This window comes from Phalacrocorax aristotelis, chromosome 6 (assembly GCF_949628215.1).
Source record: "Phalacrocorax aristotelis chromosome 6, bGulAri2.1, whole genome shotgun sequence".
Lineage (NCBI taxonomy): Eukaryota > Metazoa > Chordata > Aves > Suliformes > Phalacrocoracidae > Phalacrocorax > Phalacrocorax aristotelis.
In genome coordinates this window covers 36,419,950-36,444,577 of record NC_134281.1, presented here as the reverse complement: position 1 = coordinate 36,444,577, position 24,628 = coordinate 36,419,950, and the positions used below count along the sequence as shown (strand labels likewise).

Sequence of the window (24,628 nt, the reverse complement as noted above, 5' to 3'; positions counted from 1 at the left end):
CATAGAATCATTAAGGCCGGAAAAGACCTCTAGGATCATCAAGTCCCACGACTTGAATAAGCAGCTGTACCCAGGAACAAAAATATCTTTCCTTGTGCACCGTAGGCTATTAAAGAAACAGCAGATAAAGTACCACCCCTCTATTATTATTATTTATGCCTGTTTTATTTACTTGCAGAAACAATCACAGATATTTACATCTTTCCTGGATTCTTAGGCAAGAGTACGATTAGAAAAATATTGCTACAAAATATGGGGCTGCAGCTTTTATCAAATGCTTACAAAGCCTAACAACTTTGCATACAACAACGTGATGATGCTGTAATCGGATGAGCAAGTAAATTGTACCTATTGGGTAGAACATCAACCACTATTAAAAAATTCTCCAAAACTGAACCCTACACCACAGCGTACAACAGTAAAGATTTTAACCGACTGTTGTAAAAACAGTACTACTGATCTTCCTAGTGTCATTAAAACTTATAGACATATAAAATGATGGTTTTTTTCAGGGTGCCCAGACTACAAATGTTACCCGTGATGCAATCTCGGACAGAACAGTGTCCTGGATGATACCTGCTATACCCTTGGAGACTGTGTGAAGGAGATAAGTGCACCCAGTATGTGCACAGGATGGTTGGTTAACTGCAAAGGCCTACGGTTCCTCTTAATGATAGCACTGAATCATAGAATCATAGAATGGTTTGAGTTGGAAGGGACCTTAAAGATCATCTCGTCCACCCCCAGCCCTACCTGCCCAGCCCTGCCATGGGCAGCGACATCTTTCACCAGACCAGGTCACTCAAAGCCCCATCCCAACCTGTCCTTGAACACTACCAGGGATGGGGCATCGACAACTTCTCTGGGCAACCTGTTCCAGTGCCTCACCACCCTCACAGTGAAGAATTTCTTCCTAATATCTAATCTAAATCAGTTTAGAACAGTTTAAAACTGTTACCTTTCATCCTGTCACTACACTCCCTGATGAGGAACACGTTCCACTTCATCACCCAGACAACTAAACATCAATTTCAATTACCTTTCATCTTTTCTTATTTTGCATGAATTATTTATTTAGAGGTGGTTTTTTTTCTTTCTGTCTACTGGTATCGATGGTAGTCTAGATATAGTCGCATTTGAACAAGATCAGATTTTATAATTGAAGCTCCATATTACCTAATAAATCATGTAATAATAAACAATATATCTGATAATATTATTATTCCTATTAATGCTGAAAAAAACCCATCAGTAGTAAGGGACCATGGTACCGATAACATAATGTCTTATATAGGGTAGTGACATCTCACACTGGGAAAAAATTTCAAATTTCTCAATCCCTATCCTTTTACTTTCAGATTACTTTTATTTAAAACATGCTGACCTGCAGTACAACTTTATATGCTGCCTAAAGCTCCTTAATCCAGACGCTGTGATGTGCTTTTTACAGTGTCTGAAATTTCTTTGCCATACTGTGGCTCTGCAGCAGAAATAATATGGGAGGCAAACTCATTACAGGATCCCTAAGGACATCTTGAAAAGATACGGATCTCACAAACAGTTTTCTCAGGCATCACAGAGAAGTGAAGATGCTCATATACATGCCTAGAAGCATTATTTTATGTATGTTTGAGAAAGATATAATCAGCAAAGGTATATTTATGAATTAATAGCAAGGTAGGATATTAACAAGTATTAGAAGCCTAAATGCTTTTTAAAAGTCACCTGCGCACTACACGAGCAAATCTTTACTGCACATGGGCCCATGACTAGCCATCATTTTTGCTACATAGTTACTTTGAAATTTACTGAAGATTGTCTTCTAAGACAGTGATAAAACTGGGTTTTCTTTCTATTGTAAAATTTCTATATGTCAGGTACAAAGCAAATGTGTGGATTCATTTAAGACTGGAAAAATTGAGTAAATATAATTTTAAAAATTTCTGAGCAAATAGCAGAAAACCATTATCAGGCAGAGTGCTTTCATTTTCAAAATGAACATGACAATGCACACCATCCGGCAAAATTTGTTTCGGATGACTTCTGGTTTTCTCAAGCTCACTTAAGCTTTAAATAAATTTTAAGTGTAATGCAAATAAGAGACGTTTAACTTTTCAATTTTTGGGGGTATTAAAAAAAACAAAATTTGTCAAAAGACACAGCCAAGTATTTACATAATATTAATTTGGAGAAAATACACAAAGCGTACAGTCTAAATTCATTACTACAACAGTTAATTTCTGTGAAATTCAATTACAAAGGACTGATTTGAGCAATTTAATATTTGACAAGCTACAAATAATTTCAGTTAACGAGGCAGTTTTATGAATTAGCCTTATGCCACATTTTGCTTTTGTGAGATCACATTTAGTTTAGCATTTTTACTAAGCTCATTATTACTATGGTATCCAAGCACCTATTTTAGAAAGCGCTTCTTACAAGCAATGTAATTTTACTCAATTGCTTAGAATGATAAGAATATGCACTTTTAAAATAGGAGCAGTTATAATTTGCTTCCAAACTAGTAGAGCATAGCAGCTCAGGACCTTATCTAAACCCATACTCTCTACATTCACTTCCAGGAACTACAAGTTTGTACTAATTACAAAGTTGTGGATTACTGAACTTTAACAAGAGCTAGCTGGATCCAGCCTAAGGAATCACTGCATTTGGTAGGCTTCACAGTGTATTTTGTGCTTATTTTGGAAGATACTAAAGTGCATTACAGAGGCTAGTCATTATAGATTCTCAGATTTTCAGAGCTGACCTAATTATTCCCATTAAAATCAATACAAGATTTACTATTGACTTCTAAGAAGATAGAGCTAAGCTAGTGGTAAGTAATTCTGAATTTCCTGTTTCAGAAATAAAATGGATTTACTGCTTTCTTCCTTCAGGAGAGGGGCGGATAGTGCCAGGCCAAATTTTAACATCCTTATCTAGACTCAGTCTCCCCTCATTTAAGTAGAAATGAACCTGAATATAATCAATGAATTGATTAAGGACCTGGGGATTTGACTCCCTGATTGAAGATAAAAGAAAAGGTACTACTTTGCTGTTTAGAAGCCTTCAGTTTCAGGAATATAATTTCCAGTATGCCTAGGACCACAGAGGGATACCTAGCATGTTGCAAAAATTGTACAAAGAAACATCAGATAATTTAAAAAGTAATTTATATTTCCATTTAAGATTTGAGCATTGGCCTATGGAAGATAGAATTCTTTTTATAACTGAAAAATAAAATCTAAAATATAGAGATGGGAATTTATCAGTACAGAGAGCGCCTTTCACAGGTTAAAATACTGGAATCCACAAAATTCAGTCTAAAAAAAGATACCCTTTCAGTGCTATTACTAGAGTAATTCCTTTTTCTTAGAGCTGACAAAAATACATATGGGACAGTGAAAATGTCTAGGAAGTTGTAATTAAACAGGACATTTAAAGTTAAAGCCATTAGGCCCTGGCAACTCTTGTTTCTTTCTTGACAGAAATTACTGAGCATGTAAGAAGTCTGAATCAGGCAACTGTGAGGTTAAAAATGTAGATGAAGAAAATAGGGCTGCTGGATAGAAATACTGAAACAGAGTCAATACCAGAAGTAATGCATATCGTAGCTATTAAGGCCCTATAGAAGTTAAAAGAAAATACACTTTAGATTATAATTAGCTGATTTTGTTGTTTAATGTATTTATAGTTTCAATTGGTTGGAGATGAGCATAGTATAAGCTCTTCTGTATGTGGAAGGAACCAGAATGAACATACTGGTTTCAATATCTAAGCTATTAAACATAATTTTGTGGTTTTACTAACTCATTGATTTTAATTTTACAGCTGTGAAATATTTAGTGTTTGTATTTCAACCCTTTTTTAAATTTTATGTTAAAGAGCTGCTGTATGTAAAGGTACCATAAATGAGCAATATGAAATACTTCTATTCCACACACCTTGAATCTAAGAGTGCATTAAAAAGCAGTTAAGTGCCCTCTTTGTTATCATGGGCAGTATAAAGCATCACACAGTGCTGACAAGAGTAAAGGAAAACAGTTCTCAAATTTTTGATGAACTACATGTTGCAAAATGTTTTTCTGATTTGTTTTGGGGACTAGGGGAATGTTTGGTTGTTTGGGGTTTTTTTTCCATTACCTCCATTATTCAGACAGAGTGATGCTGGTTTGAGCAGAATTATTTTTCCAGAGCTGCAGACAAATCTGCATTATAATAGTTGGCCTCTTATGTGCAGTGGCTTCAGGAACTGCCTATGGATTCCATAGCTGTACATATAGATCTCAGCCTTTTATGTGAATCTGAGTTATTAGAAGCTGTTCCGATGGGGTTTTCTTTTTAAGGACAGCAATCCATGCGTGATGTCTGTAGACAGGTGGTCGTCAGAAATTTCTCTGCTCACTTACCATCAAACTACTTTTTATAGATCAGTGGTAAAGTATAAAGAAAGATCAAACATAAAATTACTGACGGTACAGTTCAGGGGATAAAAGGACCACAAAGGATCACCTACCATCTCTGCAGAGATCTACACTTTATTACAGGCCATATCCTGCTATTCTTTAGCAGTACTTAGCAGAGGAAAAGTAGCAATATCTATCCTCAAATGAAGGAACAATACCAAGCTGCTGTTCAGTCGAACTGAAAGGTCAGTACTAACTGGGATAACTATTCATTTCAGTCACTGAAAGGACACACATCCTGCCTGTCAAGGGTGCTTATTTGGTTCAACCTATAGCAAATTAATCTTGCTATACAAGGAAGTGGGCTAGCAGCCATTAGTCTGTGAACCATGACATTTCTGCACTCTGCATGTAAAATAACTCACTCAACAGAAGCCTGTAAAGCAGAATGTGTAACAGTCACACAGCCTGCACCGAGCAGACTACCAAGTTTTCTACTTTGTAGTATAGTTAGGAGTACATGATTCCCTCAAGCAACCTCTGACAGAAAGCAGCCCCGCACTCAAGGTACTAAGACACGTAATCTTAAGGGGATACAATAGCAACATGCCCGCTTACCTGAAAACCTCAAGTGATCATTATTTTTTAAGGGGAGGCTTGTTCTAGGCATTTAGGTGGTATCAAGGGTCCCAAAATCACACTAAAATTTATAAATTGAGGCAATCTTCAACTATACTCTCTTTTTAAGCATCAGACCGTGAAAGGAGTCAAAGTTACTTCTTTAATTAGGTGTGACTGACCTACAGCTATAAGAACTTGCTTGCTGTACTTTCACTTTTCCACTAGTTCACTATTTTACCAGTTATGTGCCATTCTACTTTTAGTTCTACGGCATAACATCTTCAAAATATAACTGGTATGAGAGTGACAGTCTTTCTATCACCTTAAGTGAAATAGGAATAGGGTTCATTAACTCAAGAATCTCAAAATGCAGGGCGAGTAATACCAGAGGGTAGAAGAGATGACCAGGGAAAATTGCACAAACCCCTTAACCGTAGCACTCTTTACATTCTGGAAGCTTCGTCTTGTAACAATTCTTTAACATAATATTTTATATAAAGCACTACATAATATGTTATTCTGTTAATATTAAATGTACCTTGCAATTCATAAAAATATTTAATTAAAAATAATACATCCTCCCCTTAACTGGTTGTGTTTGACAGCATGCAGTTTACATCTTGGCTGTCCCATGGAGCATTCTAAGCAGAAAGTATGAAATATGTAAATGAGATAATTAGTCTGGAGATGAGACAATTGATGCAGATGTACATCTATGCATGAAGATTCTGGGGATAAGAAAAAGGCCACGAAGTACTTTTCCTTAAGCTTCTGAGAGCTGTGCTACAGATTTATTAAGAAGGAATATTTCAAAACAACTACTTCATTGCAAACCAATTAAAATTTGAATTACACTGTCTTAAGTTTTGAAAAGCTGTCAAACCTACAGATAATATCTCAGGCCTTAATGCTACAATGCCTTCACAGTCTATTTTATGTTTGCATGAAATAACATATACCACAGTGTGCTACGGGATCAAAACACAGCACATGCATATTGAAATACATTTAATACAGCCATCCTTAGAATCTAACTCTATCTAGTGTGCTTAGATGTGGTCTATTCTTTATGTGTGTTTATAAGTCAATTGTAAACTGGATCATTTTATCCCTTAACAGTAATAGACTGAAAGCATAAACCCAGTGTGAAATTAGAGCTCCTAAGTGGTAGAGCTGGACTATTATTATTATAACTGTATACATGGGGTCTGGACTTCTTGTTAAGTTCATATCGAACTAATTATGTTGCCACTGAAGTGACTGATTTTAGTTAGGGTTCAGTCTTTGGCAGGCATGCTAGCCTTGTGCTAGAGATCTTGTAGGGCACACACAACCATATCGGCTGCAGATCTGCAGAGATAGCATGTATGATTGGGGGTTCTGTGGAGTACAGGTATTGCTACAAAATTTAAATTAGTTTTTATGCCACAGACTGTTCTTTGCCTTTAACCCAGGTTTTAGGACAGTGTTTGCTGTGTGGCTTATTGTAAAATAAGGAAGCTTTCCTTTTTCCAACTATTTTACCAGTACTCAGAACACTTGATGAGAATGTGTATCCCACTGTGCCCTGAGATCAGTGAGAGATTAGTGTTTTCTGAATTTAAGGGCTTTTGGGTTTCACTGTTGTTGGTCCTCAGGAAGAAAAATTTAGAAGTTTCTTTGAGCGATACTCGCTGTGCTATATACACACACGTTCACCGACCAGCTACAATCTGCTCCATTATCTTGATACATGTATTTTGTACATTTAAAATACTAGCCCAAAACTTCAACTGGCATAAATCAATATAAATCACATAATAATTGACAGAGGGACCTCTGTGCTTGTGCAAGGAATGTTTTTTTCAGATTATTGTAAATACAGGAATTACAGAGCAAGCAGAGTACAGAAGAGAAGTGTGAACAGTGTAAATGGTTCCACTGGTCTTTCAGAGTTTAAAAAGGGAAATAATGGGAGACAAAAGTGTGAAGCTAGGGCTTCACCACTACATTTGTTAGAGAGGTAACTAGTAAACTCACACACTAACCCACAGTAAATGCTACAGGGCTACACATAAGAGAGGGCATAGGAAACAGGTCAGTAAGCAGCAGATCGGTATTTCATTGGGAAATCACAAGTTTGTCAGCAAATGTGCCCCCCTATTACTCGGGGTTGGTTCATTTTCTGCTGCATTCATGACAGAAATCTACAGCAGTGTAATGTAATCTCACAAATGCATCATTAACTTCTGCAGGTACATCTGGAAAAGCATGGTATAATTGCTTTACAAGAAATATAGACAATTAATTTCAATGATGGTAGACCATGTGGCATCACCTAAATTTCCTCTATAAAGCATTTTAAAGCTATACTGCTCTTATAAGCAATCATTACGGGTATGCCACCTTTTTGTCATAATTTTGAAATCTGAAATATATTCAAAAAAATAATTAAGGTTAAGAAAAAATATAAACCACAAAAATAAAATCAGAGTTAGAAACCTCCAAAGTTTTCAAACTTGCATCCTTCTTTGATTATCTGACCACAGTGAGCTGAAGATTGTATAGATCATCACCATCCATACTTATGAATAATGACAGTGATTTGAATAGTCAAATCTTCCACAGATTCAGAAACAAGAAAGTTTCCACAGAAACAAGAAAGTTTCATTGAGGGACTTTCTCCAGTTAACTAAACAAAAGGTTATTTTTCAAATTCTTGGAAACCATCAGTGCCTACTGTTCTCATTCTTGGGGAAAATGATTTAGTCAGCAATATTCAGCAGCACCAACTGTGCCCCCAAATGCTCCTTATCTTAGTAGAGTCTTTTTAATCACAGGAGATGTATTTCTGTAATATTCTTTGATCCAGAAAGCATCACTGAGCCAAGATTAGAGGAATTATTTCTTCTCATTTTCCTTTTATTTTTCCCTAGCTCTCACCAAGTGCTTCCCCCCATCGTTGGCAATTTCCATTTGCTTATATTATCCTATTCCCTTTCTCTGCATTCTTTCTCAAGGGATACTGGTCCTTCTATTCAACTGGAGGCTGTTTGCTTTAAAAATAAAATCTGAGATGGATGAAGAACACAAACCAGAATGATTATTGTGAGTTTTGGTTTTCCTCAAAATAAATATGTATGGAGAACACTAACATGGTTGATAGTAGGTTTGGGCAGCTGTGGAGACAATGGCAGGTTAAGCCACAGACAGAGTTTTAGTACTAGGTTCAAAGCCTAGTTTCTTACTTTTCATACATATTGGTAATGGTGCTTGTATTTAAAGCATTGGTAAAATTGTATGTAGTTACCAACACCTAAATACTTGTCTAGTCATAACTTCTGTGTTCCTTATAATAAATGGAAACAGATGAGGAACATTAATTTGGTGAACACTGGGGTGTCTGTGATTTTAAGCTATTTACTACTGATGTTTCAACCTGGTATAGGAACCTGACTGCTGATGAAACCTCCAGGCCCAGTCTTCATCTTGATACCATGTAGTTTTCATGTGTGAAAAATGGATTAGTTGTGCAACACTATCATTCTTTCTTGTTGCTGCTTTGCAAATAGATCATGCTGCCTTTGCACACAGGTTAACAACTATACTGAATAAAATGGGGCCAAAGGAGAACAGAAGCAAATAGCTTGATGAGAAATGTAATGATCTGAATTTATGCCAAAGTGCACCTGTGAATGTTTACAGCAAAATATAAACTAGAAAACTGTCTGTCCTGAAGCCTGCTTTCAACTGCAATTCCCGTGCTCTGAGGGTAGTATTTTTGATCTAGGTTGTTCTCAGGCAACAAGGTATTGGTAACTTTAACATTCCTACTAGCACAATGCAACAATTACTAACAAATATTAATCTTATTTTTTAAAAAATTATATATTCTCTACATGCAGCAGTGACAGAGTGCTAAGAAACTGCCTTGTGCAGTACTCAAACACAGACGACAACAAATGTTTTCTTAACTATCAGACAGCCACCTTTCCTCAAAACTCCTGTCATCCAAACCCCAAACACACTCTTCAAGTTTCCACAGTCCATTTTACAAAAGAGATTGTTCCTCTGTGATGAGAAACTTAAAGTGACTTGGTCGCTTGACTAACCAAACTTCTCAATCCTTAGCAACATTAATTTTGGAGGCCTAAAACATACATTTTATCCCACACATTTAGGAGATAGCCACCATATTTAAATTCATGTACATGACTCTTTATATGCATAGTTTATAAATATATGTAAGCAAAGAAAATTATTAGCTTCAAAATTTGTAAAACTAATCTACAGTAATATTCCCATTCTAATTGCCAATTTTGAGGTTCTGTATATCGCAGGTATGGATCAAGTCTCTCCACTCCATATTAATCTAAACACTGAGCTATAACTGTTCAACTTGTAACATATTACAGTTATATTGCAAGTCCTCTTAAGGTTTTGGTTTTTCGTTGTTTTTGTTTTTTTTTTTTTACTGGAGATTTACAATTACAATGAGGTCTCATGTCTGATTAAGGAGTCCATTTCACTCAATACTAAGAGCCTTGGGGTGAACAGCATAGAAAATTTATTGTGAATGCAAAGAAATTACCATATTACTTTTCCATTTAGCTACAGGCATGATTTACCTCAACACTGCTGAAAAGTTTTAATGATACTACAATACATGTCAGAATATTTTTAAAAATATAATGATAAATATGGTAAGAACTCAGTATTTGCCTGGTAAAATAACACCCAAATATGTTTAAATAATTTATGAGGCTGAATACACAGACTGTCTGGGAAGCCCTTTCATCATTTCAGACTACTAAAAAAGGAAGACTACCTTTACACAGTGAAGAGAAAATATTAAAGTTGTTAGCTCATTGCAGAAGATAGAGAGGATTCTGGAAATCCTAATGACAATGAAGCCCTATGAAAGCTTCAGGGACATGAAAACCAATACAGCAAGGTGACTAACAGACACATACCTGAGCAGAAAATAGCATCTGTTTTTGGAGAGATAGAAGAGATCTTTCCAGTTACAAGTTGTGTAAGCAGCACAGGCAATAGATCACAAGCTTTGGCTGAATCACTCCTACTGATAACTTACACATACAGTGTCATTAGGAAGCATCTAGAGGAAATGATCACCATCACTTTAGCCCATATAGCCCGTACTACATCCAAAAGAAGCCGTGAATGTGCAAAAAATACCCAATGTAATGGTCACTGGAGGGACGTCACATTTTTTAAGAGTCAAGTGTGGTTAAAACATATGTTAAAAGTTACGTTCTGGGCAATGATGATGATGAAAATGCTGAGCAACCACAGTTTAGATCAGAGTTCTGTAAATATTCACAGAAATAAAATAATGAATTATTTAACTGTAAAAATATAATTTATCATTGAAAAGCACAGGTCTGAACCAACAGAGCAGTTATAACCCCAGTCTTGAAGAGATAGGCACCTGAGTGATGCTGAAAGAAACTCCTTATGTTTGCTCCTTTTTAATTATGCTTCGTCACAGTGTGCAGTTTATGATTAGTAAAACGGGTAAACTGCTTTATCATCAATTTGTCCTCATACGCATACAAACTCACAATAGGCAATTTTAAGACCATCTTATGAATGAGTGTACCTGGTGAGTTACAGCGAATGATAAACATTTTGTAATGTTCTTTTATATAAAAAGATATGAAATAGTTTTTAGAGTTGGCCTCTGCACTCACAATATAAATATAGTAATTTCCCATTTCTCACTTAAGATCGAACAAAAAAAAAAGTATTATATAATCCTGTGGGTAGTTGACTCCCACAGAGTTAAGAAATAATTTAAAGAAAAAAACAAAAAAAGTGTTTTTTCCAGTTTTTTAAATACTCCTGGACAGTCAATCACCAAATGGATGAGAAGGAAAACTCAGGATTTCTCTTTTATGGATCAAGACCAACACAATTTGAGTTGTGCTGTATAACTTAAATGTGTTTATATGTGTGTGCTAAGCGCATTCACAGCAGTTAGAAAAAAAAAGTAATTTTTTTTTTTTATATTTCTTTTGGTGTGAATGAACAATTGCTCATTCCTCCCCCATAGTCACATATTGCAATGACAAAATGGCAACTTATTTCAGCAAAGACACTGTTTTCTCTTATTATGTACCTGCTCCCCTGAAGAGAAACAGCTGCACCGCACCTCAACAGCAGAAAGCACAGCACAAAAGCACATTTTAATGCTTAGTTCCTTTTTCATCAGTTGAGATGCAAAAGCTCCCATCCCATCTTATTGTCAAAATGCATCTTTCAAGCTTATTCACAAAGCATTTGTGCTAAGAAGCATGACAGAGACTAGGCAGTACATGCTGAGAAAGGCAAAGTTTAATAGACAGCCTCATAAAAGAAAAATTACCTTTCTAACACTGCATAGACCCCATTGTGCTTTAAATTAAGTTTAACTTTAGGAACGATTATGAATTACTTTCTAACAGATGTGGAAGATGCAACAAGACATCACAAAAACTCTATCATGGTGTTCATGTGGAAGACCCTGCCATCTCACTTCCTCTTTTACTTTTCCTGCTCTTTAGCAGTCTCCATTTTCATTCATGGAATTCAGCATAGTGTGAGCTACACGTTGAGACATTCCACTGTGTATATCACCTATTTTCTCATTTTCCCCCTAAAATGTTTCTTTTTTTCCAGTTTTCCTTTTAAACACAGCCAACACACTGGATCACTGAAAAATTTTATTTTTCCTTTGCTTATCCAACTACTGTTTGTTCATTTCAACAATGTTTCTATGTATTTTTCAAATAAACTAAAATATATTTATTTTCTTGTATGCATCAAAGTTTATGTTAAAAGAAAAATTATGCTATTTTATGAAAAATATGGGAAATTAAAGTTATGTTAATTGATTTTTGTCTTAAACATAGTATAGGAAAATATCGCTGTAATTATTAGGTGTTGTTTTTTAAAATGGCATTAATAACTTTTTAATAAAAAAATTTTCTCTGCCCTTTTTTCCACTCTTTACAGCAAAATACTGCCTCCTTCTAAGCCTTACAGCTAAAGCACTACTGCCTGTTACAGGATGTGAGTTTCTTTTTGTGCCTATTTTTTCAGTGACCAGCCCTGAGCACTGGGGCAGCTTCCCAGCATGAGAACTTGGACTTTAGAGCCTGACCTTTAAGTATTCTGCAGTCAGTGTGAAAGTTTCCATTGATTTCAATGGCATTTGGAGCAGGGTCTTGGCCCTTAATGTACCCTTATTTTCTGCCTGAAATGTAAATTGTTGACAACATTGGCAAAGGGTGCTAAGGTAATCAATTCTATTCCAGCTGTAAATTTGATTTTATTGGCTAGTGTAGCCTTAGAGATATGTGTGAAGAATATTCTCAGCCAGCACAATCTTGTAAACCTGACCTTACAAATTTAAAACAAATGCAGCAAAATCTTTAAAAAACCACACACATCCACTGTAGTCCCAACAATTTTTTAAAATTAATTTCTAGGCTTTAGAGTATCTATATATTTGAAGTTCAGGACACTCCTCCAAACAATGCTGTCAACTAGGTCTATAGACAGCAGAAAATAGCAAAGAATTTTTACTTCAAATGAAAGGGAGTTTTCATTAGCTGAGGAGCTGGCTGTTGCATTGTTTAATATGTAAGAAGAAATTTCCTGACATATAATTTTAGAATATATCTTGAGAAAGTCTTTTCTTAGTTCACTGAAGTTAATTCATGCCTCACCTGCATTAAAACCATGAGGCTAGCACACCATCTAATCAGAGAGCAAAGTCCAGTACCAGTTCATACCACTGACCGTCCAGACAGTTTCATTCAAATAGTACAGACTTAGGAGATGCATTACTATTCAGTGAGAAGAGCTTTCACTCTATGATGTGAAAGACTGACCTTTCTGCCCTATGCAGCTGGTGGTTCAGAGCCAGAGATAGCATTTATTCAACTTGAGCTGTCAGATAGAAAGGGCAAATGTACCGGCAGGTAAGTGAATTAAGCACTGTTCAGTAGTTAGTAATATCTAATTATTCATGACACATTTGTCATATGCTGTTAGAAGACATTAAAAATGCTAATGCCTGGCCATCCTATTCAGTAGCACATCTGCTGAGAAACACAGAATATCTATGTTTCAGGTACTGGTGATTACCTTCCTGCATTCTTCCTGCCTTCTTTTCTTCTAGAAAACATATTTCATAATTTTATTTACTCTCAAGTGGACTGCAACTTCCTTTATGAAAATGTAAGAGCTAAAACTTAGCTTATGAAAAAGCAAAATAAACAGAGCTTGAAAAATCCATAGTTGCTTCAATAGCAGTCTAATAATGCACTGTAATACCTGCTATTCATAATCCAGTCAAAATGTTACATCGTTGCTCTGTATCTTTCCAATGCAGCACATAGGAGACATTTGCTTATTTTATTATTTCCAACTATTTAACTTTCTTTCTGGATGCTATGCTAGGGGTTTGCTAGTTTCCTATAAAACAAGCAGTTATGAACTCCGTTTCTGTAAATGAGACAAATGTTTGACCCAAACCTCTGTCAAAGTAAACAGTGAGAAGATGAAGACATACAGACTAAGATTTGCAGTACAGAAATTTTAGCTTTAGAACTTACCCTACTAAGAGCTTCATATAGGTCCAGTATCTAGAAATGAAAAAGTTTTAATAACTTCTGCTGCTCCTCACACATCAGTGGGAACAAAAGCATCTTCAATATGAGGCTATCTTGCTCTGAAATAAAAATGTAAACATTTCTACTGAGGCTGCTCTGGCATCCTTAATGGAAGGACTAAAATTTCTGAAGATATCTGAACTAGTGTCAATCTGTACAGCTACTGTTTTACAATTACAGATGGAGCTTGTATTCATCGCTATCCTCATTTTTTTGCTGTTATTAGCATTAATGTAAATATATTTTATAAACATCATCTGTGTAAGGATGGTTTTGGTAGTTATAATAGTACTGACATTTGCTTGTCAAGTATAATATGCTCTCATCAGGCACATAAGAAAGTCATCTCTTCTTCCTGGTAGTTTAAGTGCCAAACCCAATCAATTCAATCACTTGGCACTTTGCTAAATTGCATGTACTTCTTGACTTAAAAGCCTAACCACATGCTAATTGACCTGATCTTTAATGGGACTAAAGATGTCTAATTCCTCCCATTTCAGTACAACCACATCCTGAGAGGATTCAGCTAAGTAGCCAGTATTTCACACCGCGCAGATAACCTGTAGCACCTAGGAAATATACTGATGTAAATTCTAACCACCTTCCAACAGACCTGCCTCAGAGCAGTCAAGAATCTTTCAAGGCGGGGCTCCAAAGGTGCCCCATCTGAGGACCGCTACATCTGGGGAGTCTGTCTGTGGCAGTCAGAGCATATATTAATCATACTGAAATTACTGTTATCTGGACATTTCTGTGTATACTGTTGCATTCTCCATCCTTGGAAGTTTTCCAAATCTGTCTGGATAAAGCCCCAGGAAACCTAGTCTAAGCCCGTAGCTGACCCTGCTTTGAGCAAGGGCTTGGACAAGAGACTGCTCAGTGTCCTTTCCAACCTAAATTATCCTCTGACTTTTCAGTACTGGAGAATAATAAGAAATCCTTAAAATTATTATTCCTGAAAAAATAGAAAAGACATAGGTAAACTGATTCTTCCACAGCATACACTATTTAGTGAAAGTTTACAGAACATTCCGAGGAAGGAAGCTAACGGATCCTACATATATAATGACTTTTATTTATTGAAGCACTTCTTATAACTTTCCTTTTCTAAATTCGGGCCAAGTATTATCCAACATTATTTGCTAAAGTCAAGCCATATATAATTCTGAACAATCCTAATATTAAATCCTTTGTGAGGAGAAAAATGATTTTGAATACAGCAGTTAAGCACTTAGGGATAGAGACATCCTCGGTTGATGCACACACAACTCTAACATTAACAAAAATTACATGCCCAGATTAAGAGAGAAGGTAGCTTTAGTCTCAGCATTGTATTAAATTAGGTTCTCTACAAATAAATCTCCTGAGTATGACCGGCCATATTTTTTTCCAGCTAATTACTTCAGTTAAGTGAAGTTCAAGATGTATTATAAAATTATCATTGTTTCTTTACAAATTCTTAAATGCTATTCTACAGCAGGGCTCTATTCTTCTAAGTATATTTATCTGAACTACTTCAAAAATGGAGTATAGGATTTCTTTTGAAATTTTGTGATTCAAATTTAGAACTGTTTGGCCTGAGTACGTGTATCCTGAAATGGCCTCTGTAAACTGGATTTTTTTCTATATGCAAAATACAGAGAAGAGTACATGTTAAAATCATGTACCATGAAAACAGACAATTCAATAGAACTAAATGCACAAAATCTGAAATTGCCACAAATAATGATGTAACATGTATAAACCTCCCCCACCGCAAACCAAAACCAAAACAAATAGCATCAAAGCAAACACAGAATCTGTGTATTTGGTGAATAGGAGCCTGTAGGCAAAAGAATATACATTCATCAGTATGAACATCTGTTAAGAACAACTATTTAAAGGGAAGTTATTCAGGCCTGCAAGTAAGTTGGAGACTGCTCAGCTGTGCTTATAAAATATAATGTAATACATTGTATTGGGAGTAATTTCTATTCATCATCAGTCATTCTCTAGCTACAATAGGGCAAAGGCTTCATCTGTACTTGTCCTGTCCATCATGCTGAAGGGTTTGGCCAGAACCCCAGCAAGCTGGCAAGAATCAGTTGGCAAGTTCATGACACTGTCATTTAAGACCATCTCCTTGGTGACCTTACTGCCAGCACTGAATTTGACAGTGATAGTTCTCCCCAAAGAACTCAGAGGCTGTTCTTTGACCAAGTTGTCTGTACTCAGAATATAGATACACTGAGATGATTTTCAAAACCACCATTCAGCAAAAAGCTATTAATAATATCCTATGCTTTTTGGTTTCCATATATCAGACAGATGCAGCCACAGTATAAATGAGAGGTATGAAGGCAGAGGAGAAAGGAGATTGTGATGAGCTGTCCAGCTATATTTTGTGATGGGGAACAGATGTGCCACGCCTGTGAGACAGGGAGAGGGAGCTGGCCTGTATGAAACCCTCCCCTCAGCAAATACACCCCTTAATACACAGGAAAATGTTACTTTTGAAACACAGGGGGGTAGATCTCAAATTATCTCAGATATGTTCAATTCAATGTAGTTGTGAAAAACTAGACCAGATGATAATATTCCACCTCTAATGTTCTAAAATTGGTCAACAGACTTTTTTCTTTCACTGCTGGGTCATGCAAGTCATTAACAGTTCCAAACTAAAAGGGAAAATTCAATCACAAGTAAACTAAAACCCAAAAAAAGAAAACAACAAAAGAATGAAACTAAAAAGCACTGGAAGTCCTGAAAATAAAATAAAACTTCACATTTTAAGTAGTAGCTCTGAAAGATTTATTAGCCCTTGATTATAGTCCACATTTTGAGGCCTACTTTCTCATTTTCAGAAGTCTGACTAGTTTCTCAGCTCTGCTAGACTCACTCAAGATTTTTTCCCAAGCGATTTTACAGTTTAAAAAGGCCTAAGTTGGTTGATTAAAATTTCATCACACCTTGCATGCATGTTTGGACAGCTTAGAGTATTAATCTTTATTTTGGTACTTACTGTATTATTGTGATGCCATGGTACTCTGCACCATGTGGCCACACAGTAAGAACCAATCTTTGCTGCAAATCGGTCTAACTAAATAATACCAAGAATAAGAGAAAAGATCTAAATATTTATTGTATGGCTAATAGAAATAACCACATAATAAATCAGTGGTAGAGAAGTAAGTCAAGTATCGATACCTTGGTTGTCATTTGTCAATTCACCCCTGTAGGGCATCAAAACCCTCTTTTTCTCAATATGAAATAATAATCATCATTCCTCATTCATTTTAGTCTTTGTGATAGCCTTTAGCAGCAATGCCATGCAATTCCCCGGATCTGAATGAAAAAGTTGGAAAACAAACTCTTCAGAGCCTTGTAAGAAATTACTTGTCTGACACACTTGCTCATTATACTTATTGCCCTCAGCTCACCTTCCTCTTTGCTTTACTGAGAAATTCAGGTTCTTGAGCATTTTCTAACCTACATGAGTGGACAAAGGGAAGAAAACCATCCTTTCTCTTCCCTTCCACGCAAGTGAGAATTTTGTCATTGACTCCACAAAGGGCTGAGCTTTAATAAGGAGAGCAGTATTTCGTGACTCTAGTCATAAAGCTTCTAACCCTACATAGCCTGGTATTCAGGAAATACAGTATTACTACTGCTTGTAATAGGCCATAAGCATTGTGTTGAGGTAACAGCACAAGCCTTAGGACTCCTCAGTGTATTTAAAAACTACTAAGGAAATGTTTCCTTTGTTATGACATAACAGAGGATTTCTTTGTACCAAAAAAAGGGCCAGAGGGTGGGTGGGTGGGAAGAACCAAACAGACTCCAGTTTTCTGATAACATATTGTTAGCACAATTGTCTGGTTAATGGTTTGAAAAAAAAATGTTCCACTGCTCCATTTGATGCTTCATGAAATGAAGCAACTTTGTCATACTTCACTGCATTTGGACCTAACAACATGTCAAATTCTTCTGAAATAAACTGTGGGCCATTGACTTGAGGCAGTTTCCTCTGGCAAACCATATGCAGTGAAAAATTCCCTTATGATTTATTTAATTATTTCTTAGTAGGATAGTCTATATTGTTATTACTCCAGATGCTGTGAAGTTACTGAACTTTGAAAATGAAAGGCAAGGTACAGATAGCAGTCTTAAATGCCACTGAGAATAACTTTTTAACATTTTCCTTTATCATACGGAGTACCTACAGAACTTTGATTACCCATCTCCTACTTTGTGGCTGAATTCCTGAGCCGCTAAGTGTGCGTCCTTTACTTGAAGTGGTGGTAAAGCTTCATAAGAAGTCACAATATTTCATTTCATCCTTCTTTACAGCCAATAGCATTGCATGTTGAACTGCTAGGTATATGTATTAGCATTTTACTTCATTTCTTATAGCCCTTCTTAGCATGACATTAAAAAAAAGAAAAAGATTCTAAATAAATACCTAGGCACTCACAATTTAATATATGTTTTGTGGGAGTTAGTACTGGTAGAACGGATTCAATGTCCTCCAGCAGTGATCTGTAATTCTGAATAAATTTTAAAGAAATTTAAATTCAGGATATATACAGTTTAGCTTTCTTTAAAGACTGGCAGTTCTCAAGGCTTCTAAGTCACCATCTTTGCATCTCTTTTCTAGTCTTGTGCCTCGACAACAAATTTACTTCAAGGTAAATTATCATGCAGGTAGAGTACTATGCAAATATAAGGTGACTATAAGTACCGTTTTCAAGAAACTTAATTTTCCTAAGATCCTAATTTTCTCTTCAGGTAAATGGGATTTGGGCTTCTAATTTCTTCAGCTAGAAACTTGAGACATCAGTTTCTAAATAATAATTTCCAGATTCACAAAGAGAGCTATATGTGCTCATCACTTAGTATGCGAATCAAAGCTTACATCCTCTGCAGCCCTGTACATTTCATCTTCTCCCTTTGCATGTTATAGGAATGTACCTGTCTTAAGCCACATGCACAAACATATCCCAAAATGGGAAGTATTAAATTTACTCCTGTTGATTCTGTTCCACTTTGTATAAATATTCATTGGCACGAGGATGGAAATCCTGTTTCCTCTACCGCAGGGAAGTGATTTAGCCACTATAGTTCAAAGTCAATCTTAGCTTTGCCTTGGAAAAAAGATTTGTCACAATCCATATTATTTAATATAGCTTTATAATTAAAGCTGTTTAACTACATACAATTCAGCCAGATCAGTCCCAACCACCTTACAGCAGATAATTAACCAATACATGGGGTTTTTTATGTTGCCCTTGTAATCTCTGTAAGATCTTACTGTAAAATTATTCATGTGCCTAAGACTCACTGAACTTCATTTAAGTAATCTGAAAAGTATTTGGGAGGAAGTAAGAATGTGTAAATAAACTTTTCCAGTGGTAACAGTTTGAAAGTGGTTATATTTTGCTTATTATTAGGCTGCAAGACCTACATGAATTAAAAAATAGATAAGAGGAAATTTTTTAAACGGGTTGATTTTATACATTAAAAATATTCTGTAAGAAACAATCAGATGATATTTCAAAGGAACAGTAAGGGTCGCATCAGATAAATCAAAGATTTGAGATTTATCTTTCTCCAGTATTCCTGTAAGCTTCTTTTTGTTTCATGTCCTTTTTGTGAAGCTTTTGGTGTTTGCTCATTGTGTGGATACCAAAAAGCAAATATCAGATATTTTTCATTATTTAGGAATGTCATTAAGGAATATTAAGCTTCTCACAAGTCCCAGCAACAGGATAACTAGATAACACTTCCATTCTTGCAAAAACTTTTTCCTCCTATTGTGAAATATCTGGTGCACCAATGTTTCAAGAAAACACTGGCTTATTCAAGTATTGGAAAGAAAAAAGCGAAGGTTTTGCATTCAGCCTGTCAGGGCCTAGAAGAGCCAAAGGGACCAGAACTAAACACTTGCTCAGCCTCCCCACAAGGAGATGCTGAATATGTTCCTGCTTAGTAACATATCAAGTAAAAATTCCACCATTTAGTATTGTGCCCGGTGTATTGTAAAGAAACCGGTAAATTTCTAAGAGCAAAACTTATAGAGAGGACAAGATTAATTAACTGTGCAGAGTAATGGTGTTACTTTATCACTTTACAACTGCTGGATTAAGGTTTTTTATAGCTGCCCCTGTCAGAGCCCATGCAGTTGGCTTGTTTGGAGGGATCTCTTTGGGAAATCCTATGTAACAGCCTGAGGATCGGTATACATTTACCCTCCCTTCTACTGGCCTATTTACCTTGTGAATCTATATGGCATAATGATCCAGTTCTACCTTGCCTCACATTACTCATCTATTGCATGAGCAACTTCTTGCAATCCAGGACCAGGAATCAGTTTGATTTTACTTTATCAAGTAGCTGTTATGGTAGTTTTGATACCTAATATGACAGATAGCTGCACATTAGTTCCTTGTAGTTGTAGTGCTCTTTGTAAGTGTACAGTATATAGAAGTTCTAGACTTCATTCTGCAAATCATAAGATTTTAATTGTTCAGGGACACTGCAATGACCTTTATTGTATTATTAATCTTCAGATTTACTAATCTCTCTGCTCTAGTCATTATATCTTCATGTTCAAGCCTGCAGTATGCTTGAACATATCTTCCTTTTAGATTCCTTTTAGGAACAAATCAAACATACTTTTTTAGGCACAATAAGTACAATTAACTTCTCTGTTTTTCATCTTCAACATGGAGGAACTGCTCCCTTTATCTCTCAGCAGAATCAGCTGGGGAAGTTGATCTCTATATATACAGCAGTACTTGCTTTTGCTCTGCTCAACAGTTCAGTGTCTTCATGAATACAGAGTAGGTCTTTAACACACACTTAGCAGGTTGTAACTGCATAAACATCTGTTTGCACCCTGCCTTTCAAATCTCAATGGTAGAATCATTCCTGCCATACAGTAACCAAGAACTGGAATTGCCATTATCAATTCTAAATATATTTTCTTCCCACAGTAACATAGTTTAGTTGGATATAACGGAACAAAATTCTGAACTGCACAAGTTGTGCAGTCACAGATTCCTTTTTCCTCAACGTGCCAAGGGAACTTTGCCTGACTGATTATTACAGTCAGCTTCTTAAAAAAATCTAGTCCCATTCAGAGTACACTCTGGCTTTCCTGCTGTGTAAACTACAGCTTCCCCATTTAAGGTAACAGAAATCCAAGAGACAGAAACAGGACTATTGCACTGCTAGTAGCATTTATAGGCATGCTGTACATTGACATTGTTTTTCAAAACCTGATTTTATGTTTAATAATAAACAGTCAATATTCTTCATGTTGGTATACTGCTGTCTGACTTCATCTTGGAATCATAAATGGATGTTATCTTTTGCTTGATTCTATGAATTATTATTAATAAGTCGAATAAAATCTGCATTTACACAGTCCATTCTATCAAAGGATGTTTGCTGAATTTTTGTAAGGCTCATTAACATGTTCCTGAAGTAGTGAGGCTATTGTTTCAGTCACTATCATTACCTACAAAACCTATTTGAAAGAGCCCCTTTTCAATGGGACTGTTTCTTAGGATAGGAATTGAATAATTGAAATTGTTTAGCTGCAGCCCAACATTTCACCAAGCTTCCACCAACCAGTGTTTTGGGCACTGAATAAACTGAAATCAACCTATCAAGTATTTATACCATATTTCCCGAAGTAAAATTTCATTCCTTTAGGAGAACTTAAACTTTCCAACTATTTCCACATCAAAAGTTTCATTTGTTAAATGAGACGAAATGAAGCAGACTCCAAAAGCTGCTCCCTGGAAACACTGCATTGCCTGCTGGCATATCTGCCCAAAGTATTTTATACAGGTGGTGAAAGACTCAGTTTAACTGTTCAACTCACTATGTTCCTACTTTTCTCTCAGGTCACTTTGTGCCAGTTTTACTCTTTTTTATTAAAATCTCAGCTATATGATTAGAGTTTTATAGGTTTTGGTGTAGTTATATTAAGATGTTTACCCTCGCTGCCTATTACGTATGACAAAATCATTCTTATATATCAAGATGTTTATTCTTAATCTGATAATATTTCAAAAGTCTGAAGAGACTCTTGCTTATCTCAGTCAACACATGACACAGAATGGGACAGGCTATAATACCTGTACAACAAAAGAGTAATTTATATCATAATCTTTTAAGAGATTTAGGGTTAATAAAATATTTTTAGAAACCTGCTTGAAAAACCTCAGAGTCGATGTGTTTACTTTCAAGTCTACCACTTTGTATTTCTTCTGACAGTCTCCAATGCCCATAATGCTGCTAAGGAATTTATATCCTATTGCAAGGCTTTCCTTGCCATTACAAATTTCTACCCAGCTTTGCTCCATTCCTCCAGCAGTCTGCTTTTTAAATTTGGTAGCATACAACTTAGGGCAATCCTTCACTTTTTTCAAAACCAGCCCTGTCTATACAAATGATTTGCAGACAAAAGAAAATCTTTATCAGAAGACAACAATAATTATTATAAATTATTGGTTTTATCCAGCGTAAAAACATTGATCAAACCCAGTGAAACACAAAATGGACATAAGAAATCTTGTCTACAGCTGAAAACATACACATTTTCTGAAGCTATTGTTTCAACTATTTACACTCTTGCAATATATGAACTTCAAGACTACATATTCCTATTTTCTGCCTCTCTGAAATCAACACTGGTCAGAAAAATGTCAAGAGATCAGACCACTGAACACTGCAAATAAAGGCAGCCTGACTCAAGATTAAAACATGAACAAGTAACAGACAAATACCCTCCCCTGTTCTCCCCACTGGATATTTATTTTTGGTTTTGCACGGCTTTCTATAACTCTCTATAGCAGTGGTGTGAGCAGAAGCAAGCAGACAAATGGTTGAAATAGCAGTCCTGTGGATTCCTTCTCAGAATCTGGAAACTGAGCCAAGGATAACAGTGATACCATTCAGACTTCTCCAGTAACAGAAGGATAATCTGATCTTATTCTAACCTTAAAAATTACTGCAAATAATTCAGTTTCCAACACAATTTACACACTACTAGGTGTAATTTCCAAAGCAAGATCCTTCACATTCATAGCTGAATTTACTACTGCTCCTTGTGCCAATAGAAGATGCTGATTTCTCGGTTAGCTGAATAAGGACACGAGTGGCCCAAATATTGCAAGAGAACCCACCTTTTCTCAAGTTCCTCAGTTTTTTGAGACATCTGATTTTAAAGGAAACAACGCATTGAGCTCCGTGGCCATTTGGCTTTAGGGAACCTGCTAATGCAATATTAATCTTTTTCGCTACAAGAATTTACCTTTCACAACTAGGATCTCAACCTTATTGCTGTTCTCACACAGTGAGAAACATAAAATTCTGTACTAATTTCAAATGGTTCATTGTATACCATGATATTTAATATTTTTACATACAAGAAAATCTAGACCTGCATATCCTAGCAAGATATGACTTTTTTAACTAACACAATGTTGTCAACTTAAAAAGAAAAAAAACCCCTCTATATTAAGTGGTATGTTGTTCCTTCAACAATTATAAAATAAAACAAAATACATTGCTGTATAAGAATAGTATCATACAATAATGCCCTGGTGCAAATAAAGCACTGTACTGTGTTTCTTTGACAGAGAAAATGCCTTTCTAATTCCTTTCTCTTTATGAGGCTCACAAACAGGGAATGTATAAAGTCAATAACAAAATCATAAAATTTAGAAGTAAGAACTGTTTCTATGCTTTTCATTATCCTGGGAAAGACATAAACAAATTCTGGAGATGGATAAAGGCCAGTAATTTAATTCAGATTCATACTTTTTTTGGATGGAATTTAGAACTATTACTAAAAAAATAAAATAGTATTGTGTAGATTAGCTTCATAAATATTTTAATTAATTTTAAATTCAATAACATAATGACTACAGGAAGTCCAGGTAAGTAACTATTTGTTTTGAAAGACAAATTTTCCCTTTAAAATCAATGCAGAATTTTTGTTTTCTGTGATAAAAATTGCTTTTAAGAACTTGAGAAATAGTTGAAGAACAAGAATATGAAAATGGAATGTGGGAAATGAATCATTTATATGAGTAAGCCCAATTTGACTGTTAAGCACCTCAGAAAGTGAGAGTGATCATGCGTGAGACTTAAGGTCAATGTACAACATCACTGGGAATCATCATTTTAGTATGCATCAGGTTTTACAGCCACAGGAGGATTATTGTGGCTGTAAACGAGAAGCATCAGCACTCAAATGTAGCTCCATAGCTCTGCAACTGCTTCATTACTCCGCCTCTGGCAAATACCTTGCTATGGTCCTTCCATGTGTTCATTTGCTTAGTTGTAATTACATTGTATTTTAAGATTCTAGGTGACAGGTACCATCGGATATATACATCTGTAGTATTTTATTGTACAAGTTGTCTCCATCTACATGAAAAATAACAGGATATACTTTCTACAAAACTCTCTATGATTCAAAATGCCTCGCAGAGATGATTGCTGGGCAAATCTTACAGATTGGAGGCGGAACATGAATAAGCCAAGAGGTGAGAACCGCTCCTCTCCAGGCACTGCAGGTGCAGATCTTCTTCATGGGGAAAGGAGGAGACGTGGCAAAAACCTGCAATGGAGTTTCAATTCCCTTTTTGTGTAGGGGCAAGAGCTTGCAGACACAGCTGTTTTGGAAACCAGTATTTGACAAGACTATTTAAGCACTGAAAAAAGCAGGTTCCCCAATATCACCTGCGGACAGAAAAAACTATGCTATTGAACAATAAAAACACAGCCCAGTGTTGACAGCACTATTCTGGTCCAACATCTAAACAAAAAAAAAACAGATAAGTAAATACCTACCAATTTAACCTGGATGAAAATTTTAGAATTTGGTTTTTCAGTATTAAAGATGCTCTGATATCAACAGAGTTTGAGCAAACCTACATATAA

General features: G+C 35.8%; 1 long non-coding RNA gene across 2 annotated transcripts in view; it reads right to left on the bottom strand.

The window, feature by feature from the left end:
• Positions 1 to 13,736, bottom strand: part of LOC142058359 (uncharacterized) — a 160,070-nt gene extending 146,334 nt beyond the window's left edge. For both annotated transcript variants that reach the window (XR_012660933.1, XR_012660934.1), the window contains exon 1: positions 13,631 to 13,736. This is a non-coding gene — a long non-coding RNA (uncharacterized LOC142058359). The remainder of the gene's footprint in view (positions 1 to 13,630) is intronic.
• Between the last annotated feature and the right edge of the window lie 10,892 nt (positions 13,737 to 24,628).